Raw genomic sequence first — 7,376 nt, 5'->3', positions numbered from 1 at the left:
TGGCACGAACCATTTGAAGTTTATATGGAAATTACTATGGGAAAACAAAACATTTGTTCGTTGTCTTCTAGCTTTTTTACATATTGTACTGTTAACAAATTCTATTGCTATTGTAATGGAAATTTTTATAAGCTACAACTTTGTTTTTCAGCCAAACGTCAAATTAAATAGTTATTATTTGTTTAAGAGATTGATAATTTTATGGCAAGATTAAGCAACTGTATTGTGGGCAACATTGTATTCTGCAGTGTAACATAGTAGCCATGATTTTTGTCCTCTATTCTACGCGCCATAAACACCAATGTTGCCTGCTGAACAGTTGATTGAGCATAATCATAAGACATCAGTGACTTGAATCATTAATAACTTTTGATCCTTATATTTTATCGAAAAGTGGTATCGAGCAAAGTTGTAGCTGAGGACATTTACTACAAGCACAGTTATCACTTTCTATAGCAGAGTGGTGTGGTGAATTGATAGATGGATATGAACAAAAAAGTTGGATTCCTTATAGTAATTTCCAATGGTTTGTGCCAAGTCAGTTTCTTACTAAATGAGTTCAAATTTTAGGAGCCTAATATGGGCCCAATTTGGAACCGTTTGAGCACTGTGGAGCAAAAATTTCAAATTTTGCATCAGTCTAATGGCCAACGTAGTTCTTCAAAATGTTGGAAATATAAGAGCCAGCACGAATACTAAGTACCGTTGCCTTTATGGCTGCTATTTCCTCGGGCTAACCAGAAGCAAGCTTGCCATTATCTACCGTAAAAGTAAACCAACGATCAGTGGCTGGATAACTTCATACGAAGAAAATGGATTACTTTCTTCTAAGCAGCGGGAGCACGTATTCAAGAAATTCAGTGTACGTCATCGACAATGGATTTTGGAGCTCTATTATCAGAACCCGATTCTCTACCTTGAAGAATGCTGTGATCTTTTCTACCGACGATTCCAGATCAAAATAAGTGGATCGTCTGTTTGCAGAATTTTGCATGCCGAAGGATTGACGTGAAAGGCATTAGAACGCACAGCCATCCAAATCAAAGAGATTGAAATTTTTCGTTTCTGTTCGGAAATGAGTTCTTTTGATTGGGACACGTATCATTTAGTATTTCTAGACGAATTGTCCTTGAATAACAGAAGCATCTTGACGAATCGTGGCTATGGGATCAAAGGGAAACGATTAGTATTCAGGGGTGAATTTGTGCGTCGTCCAAGGGCTTCATTTTCATGCTTTTTGGGTTAATATGGCGTATTGGATTGTTTTGAAACAGGGGGACCTTTCACACGAAAAATATTTTTTGATTGTTGCCGTGAATTCGCTCTGAAAAACGAAAAAGTATTTCAATATCCAGGGAAAAACTCTATTTGGATAATGGATGGGGCTCGCATCCATTCAGTGTCAACATTTCAAAGGGGCGTAATTGCATTTGTAAACAATGGTGTCGATTTCTCGCGAATAAAATCTCACTCATGGAAAATAATGACACCAGCAGGTAGAGGAATATTTCCTCTACCAGCTACCATTGTAATTTTGGAGAGGTAAGATTTCATTCGCGGGAAATTGACGGCTAAAGTCATTGTTTACAAAATCAATTACGCCCCTTTGAAATGTTGGCACTGCATTGTGATGCCAACATCATTTTGTATCTTCGTTCCATAGGCATCATCCCAGTATTCCTACCCGCCTATTGTCCGTTTTTCAACCCTCTAGAATTGATTTTCGGCATGATGAAATCACGAATCAGGAAGGTATATGTAGATAATCGGAACAAGAACCTATCCCATTTGGCTCTGGAAACTTTTATGGAGTTGGAGAACTATGATTGTGGCAAAATTTATCAACACTGTGGATATTCACCGGGTGGAGTCTTCGATCCTTCGGTAGGATTGCCTCAAACTGACGAACAGCCGAATTATAACGAAGAAGAGTAATTTTAACAAAATGAGCGTAAAAAGGCTTTATTATTTATTACAAAAATCATGAACTTGGAGTTAATGATTCACAAATGATCAATATCTTGCATATCCGAAACGTTGCCGGCAAGTGAACGGCTAATTACATTCTCCTTTTGGTCTGATAGACTCCTGCATTGCTGATGCCAAACTTGAATTGAATGACGATCGAGAGCGTAGTGCACTAATGCGATGCTTTCCCTTTGTCCCAGTGAAATCAATTGGTTGACTTCTTGTTCCAACACTGAGAGCTCTGAACAAAATGCTTTCATTGATGGTGCTGGCAACAGATAGCCCATTGCGGGTACTCTCCAGCTGCACAGCTTCCGAAATAGGAACAGATCTGAAGAACTTATAATTATAATAATGGAAAGTGGAGGTAACTCCGACATTCTTTGTTCCCGTTCGTGTGCAGGCGCCGTGTGGATGTAATTTGCCCACAGCTTCCACGAGCTAGCGTGACCGGTAAATTGTTTTCCATGCAAATCTCGTAGCTTGTTCACCAACACAGAGAGGGACTGGTTGCTAGGAGCATACGCTCGATCGGTATCCTGGAATCGCACCAATTTTTTGTCCACCAAATCCCATAGTTGCTTGCACAAAACTTGACTTCCATTTTCGTCAATGAAAATAACTTCACGGCAAATGATGGGCCTTAAGATTGTCCACATACCTTGCAAGATTTCGTGCACTAACCGCACAAAATTTGTGATGCAATCAAGCTACCGGATGTTTCTCCAACAAACCTACTCTTGAAGAATGAACCGCACAGCGATACATTCTTCTTCTGACAGGCCTCACTTTTCACAGGCTCATTAGGTTTGTGTTCATTCGGGCTTCCTACTCCGTCATCACAATCCAAAGGAAGAATCAAAGGGTCAAAATCCAATCTTCAAGGGCTTCGATCGAATACTGGTCTGAACCGTCCTCGAAACTAACGTCGAAATCGATTTGATTCGCAGCGTCCTGGTACTTCCGATCCTCATCCTTAGATTCGTTTTCATCCATTGAACAAGAAAACCAGAAAATTTTACATCAGTAACTAATGTTATCGAAAGGAAAGTAAAAAGATCATTTCTCCTTGTAATCGTAGTTGAAGAAATACGATAATTTGATCTCGATTTGCAAATTTCTTCGGAACACCACCAAACAGTGTAAACAACAACAACAACCAAATTTTAACTTTGTTTGGATTTCTTTTAACAAATTTTCTAAACGTTTCTGGAAGTGCTGCCAAAGTACATTATAAAGAGAAAATCGAAAAAAAAAATCATGTAAAACATCGAAATAATGTTTATTTTTTAATTTTTTTTTATGATACATGCTGACGCCAAAAATAATAAAAATAACTATTTCGCAGTAATTTATTATAGGGGAAATGTTTGCTTCGGCAATACCTTAACCTATTATCGTCAGGGGGGTAAACAACGTCCTTGAGGGCTCAATTTTGGCATGTGGATACATTGTGTTTGAGAGCATTCATTTGGCCAAATTTGAGTACTCTAGGACTTTGTTTACCCCCCCCTGACGATAATAGGTGAAGGTATTGCCGAAGCCAACATTTCCCCTATGTGTTATTCAAATAGTCCATTTGAAAGAACATTCAAAATAGTCATCCTTACGCTGCCAAATCATTTCTGGCAACAAGATTGTACAAAGGTAAACCAAAGACAAACAGACATAACACTCACAATCACATTCCTCGCAAATAATCTTTTAGTTAGGAATGTGCTTGCATTTGTCATGGTGGCGCCACTGAAGCATTGAGCAAGCCACCACATTTCTAACTTATCAGTGATGCCAGTTCTTTTTCACGTCTAGTTATCAAATGTCAGCTTCAATGATAAGTGGTCACGGCATCCCACTGGATACACATACCACATCTGACGAATACAGAAAAAAAAGGTTGTTGATTATTACATCAAAACTGCTGCACATGAATCATTCCGTTCCTAATATTATGTTGTAAGATGTACACAGAATTCGAGAACAAATCATGGTGATGACTGTAATATTCTATCAATTTTTACCAGTTATTGATGTTCAATACTTCACCATGAATATCATTGATTGATACAAATTATTTTTTTCTTCTGTGTACACATTGATGTGATGAGCGGTGGTAGAAAGGGCACTAATAAGTGATGCATTACCTTGTTTAAAAACTTGTTTCCAGCAAAATAAAAAGCAAGCTAAGCAAACAAAACAAATCCCTAAAAAAAGTCTTAGCTTCTGAGAATTTTTCCAACGGATCCGTATTTCTGCAGAATTCAATCAATTCTATAGATCTTCGGAAAATTTTGTAGAACCGACATCACTGACTTCCATCTGTTTTGTTTTTATTCAACACTGTTAGAAAAAAGTACCCAAAATTAAGTTCTTTTCACTCATCTCGGCACTATAGTGCAGGAGCCCAAAAGTAGGTAAAGCGGGTCAAAGTAATTTTCATTTACTTGTGTGCAGTTCGTATGGAATTTTCCACTGGCTTTTTAACCAAAAGTAAGTTAGTTGTACCCAACAGTAGGTAAATATGATTATACTCAACGTTGGGTTCCCACACTTTACTACCCCTGTTGGGTGGTTTTGCTCCTCCGTTTTTGACAACATTAGAAGGAGAAAAGGAGACAAACTAGTCAATAGTAGGTAAAAGTGAACTTTCCGTTGGGTACTTTTTTCTTACCGTGAACACAGCTGACGCGTTGACAGAAAGAGCGAAAAGCAACTAGTGAAAAAATTGCATGCTCGAGGGATGCTCCGGTTGCAAAACATTGCTTGGGAATGTGGATGATAGATGGTGCTAGCATAGAGGTAACTCTAAGACCACTGGGTTCCGAAGAAAATCATTATTATTTTTGGCTCACTCAGTACCAGAACAACGGTCCCAAGCAGTCCCAAGCTATTTCACTCACCCCTGCATGTTCTGTATGAATCCACACACCCCTGATGTTATCTGTCAAACTTTCATAGCGAATCAAAACAAACATAGTGTAGTAATAGAATTTCAACTAGAATAGGGTACGTTAATCGTTTGCTTGGGACCAATAGGCTACTAAATTGGTGAGCCAATTTAAAATCGTTAGTTTCGTATTGATTGTTGGTGCTAGTGCGCATGCAAAATACGCTTGACGATATTTTTTGAAGAATTTTTTTTCCTAAGAGTTATGTCTGTTTGTCTGTGGATAAACTGTGATGTGAGAAGTGTGTTAAAAATCCAACTTTCAATGCAAGATGCAATACAATGTATGTTCTGCCACTCGGTTAGGGAAATTCAGCTGGCACTGAATTGGTCATAGTTCATGATCAAGAGTTTAGGAGAGAGTGGGTGAAATTATGTTTATTATGATTCATTAGTCCGAATGCTACACGCAAAAATGGCTTGTATAAGTAAGTATAGGTTTCATATATCCTCTGTATGTGTATTTCACGAGGTACAATCGTGTTTTTCCAGATATAATATGATCGTACAAATTCTACACAATATACTGTTTTATCTCCAGTGCATTTATTAAACAAGCTTTGCACGAACATTGTGTACAGAATCTGTTCTTGTAGTGAAACATTTCAAATTCTGCACATCTTTTATTTATGGTGATTAGGTTCAATTCAGTATTGTTCTCAATTAAAGAGCATTATCATGAGCATTGATGACCGTATAATGCATAGTTGCTACTCCGCTATTGACCAAATCCAGTGAAATTTGCGAGGGGGCGACACATCTAAATCTCAATTCTAGATGCTCAAAAAATCTCACACTAGCGAATAAATCTTCGAAAATTCTTCTTTCATTTCTCGTATCTACTTGCATCGCGCATCATCTTTTTGCAGGAAATCTTCAAAATCGTGATTAATCTTCTTTCTATCTACTCAGCGTACGCGCAGCTAGCCACAGCAAAACACAATATTTCTCCTGCATCGTTGATAGAGTCGTCCTCTTCGGAAATTTGCACAAAGGACCAAATGTATGGAGTGCAAACTCCGGTGAATGCATCAGTACTTTAAAAGTCGAAGCGAAAGATGTGTTGGTTCGACATTCATTATTACTAGAGACCGAGTATACCTCTGCATCTCCACGACTGTCACGGGATGGGCGTTTTTGCTCAGTGAGAACGGTAGAAGGGAGTCACTTTGGGAAGCTATTCGATCTTTTAAAGCTTGATCAGTAAATACTGCAATTCTATCAACTCAGTAATGTAGATAAGCCTAATGTTGAACCCATGATTTTCTACTCCGTAGCAAAAACGGTCGCCATTAGGCCAACCAACCCCGTACATCAGAGAAAACCTCTACGACTGACGATCGTTTAAGTCCAGTGACATGAAGCTATTTAAATGAAATGACGTCCCCGGAAGTGGTCAACTAATGGTTCCGACCAAGTTAGGGTTTAGATCTAATGTTCGGCCTACTTAGCTAGACCCGTACTTTACCTCAAATATTTATTTTATCCTAAAATTCGCTTTTTTTAAATACGTTTATTTTTCCAGGTTTATTTGCTGTAGCTTTGCGGAGCCAATATTCATAGATTAGATTACAAAATTACTGAAAACTAACGTTAGTAAAGCGGGGGCCGATTACTCGCGGCTATCTCGAGGTTAGGGGTAACAAATTGTAACAAATGGATAGCAGGGTAGGGATTGTGAACACAAGGTTTGAAGAGCAATGTGCTCTTGATCTCGAACTAAGCGACACTTTGATGAAAAAGACAAACATGAGGGTACACCGATGGGCAGCTAACAACTTGGGAGAACACAAGATGACACTTACTACTAAATCCTCAGATCTATCCGTTTTAAAAACACATAAATGAAATTCAAATAGTCGAGATCTCGGCTCGCCAAGACATCTCTAACGGGTATCGCGGCTTGATTTCCTCGGGTTCTGAGAGATGTGGATAACTCAGATCTGGCAACACGGTGTAAGGTACATAGCCAAACAACATGCTCGATATCGTGATAAGCCTTGTTATAACGCGTATAAAGTCGCGGCTCATGTCCAACCCTTTGAAACATGTTTTGTTCGACACCTGTGCGAGAGTAGAATGTAACCATCTTCCCAATTCACCATCATTCCATTTTTGTTGCCAACTGATGAGGACTTGCTGGCGAGCAATGGAGAAAAATTCGTTGAAGGCGATTTGTCGCTCAAAAATATCGCCTTCCATAGCGCCCACCTTAGCCTACGAGTCCGCTTTCTCATTACCCGGATTTGAGCAATGAGATGGGACCCAAGCTAAGGTGATAGTATTGGAGCAGTTAGATAAAGCGCTCAGTTTAGATCGTATTTCAGGCAGGAAATACGAGGAGTGCTTCATCGGCCTCATTGAACGAGCAGACTCTAATGAGCTAAGACTATCCGTAAAAATGAAATAATGGTCAAAAGGTAGTGAGGCAATTCGCTCTACTGCGTAGAATATGGCTGCTAGT

General features: G+C 38.9%; 1 pseudogene; it reads left to right on the top strand.

Moving 5' to 3' along the window:
• Positions 1–643: 643 nt before the first annotated feature.
• LOC135707334 (uncharacterized) lies at positions 644–1,935 on the top strand (annotated as a pseudogene).
• The last annotated feature ends 5,441 nt before the right edge of the window (positions 1,936–7,376 follow it).

The sequence above is a fragment of the Ochlerotatus camptorhynchus genome, unplaced genomic scaffold (genome assembly GCF_037179485.1).
Source record: "Ochlerotatus camptorhynchus isolate MF236.1 unplaced genomic scaffold, CSIRO-AGI_Acam_v1.1 ptg000024l, whole genome shotgun sequence".
Lineage (NCBI taxonomy): Eukaryota > Metazoa > Arthropoda > Insecta > Diptera > Culicidae > Ochlerotatus > Ochlerotatus camptorhynchus.
This window is presented reverse-complemented; position numbering and strand designations above follow the sequence as displayed.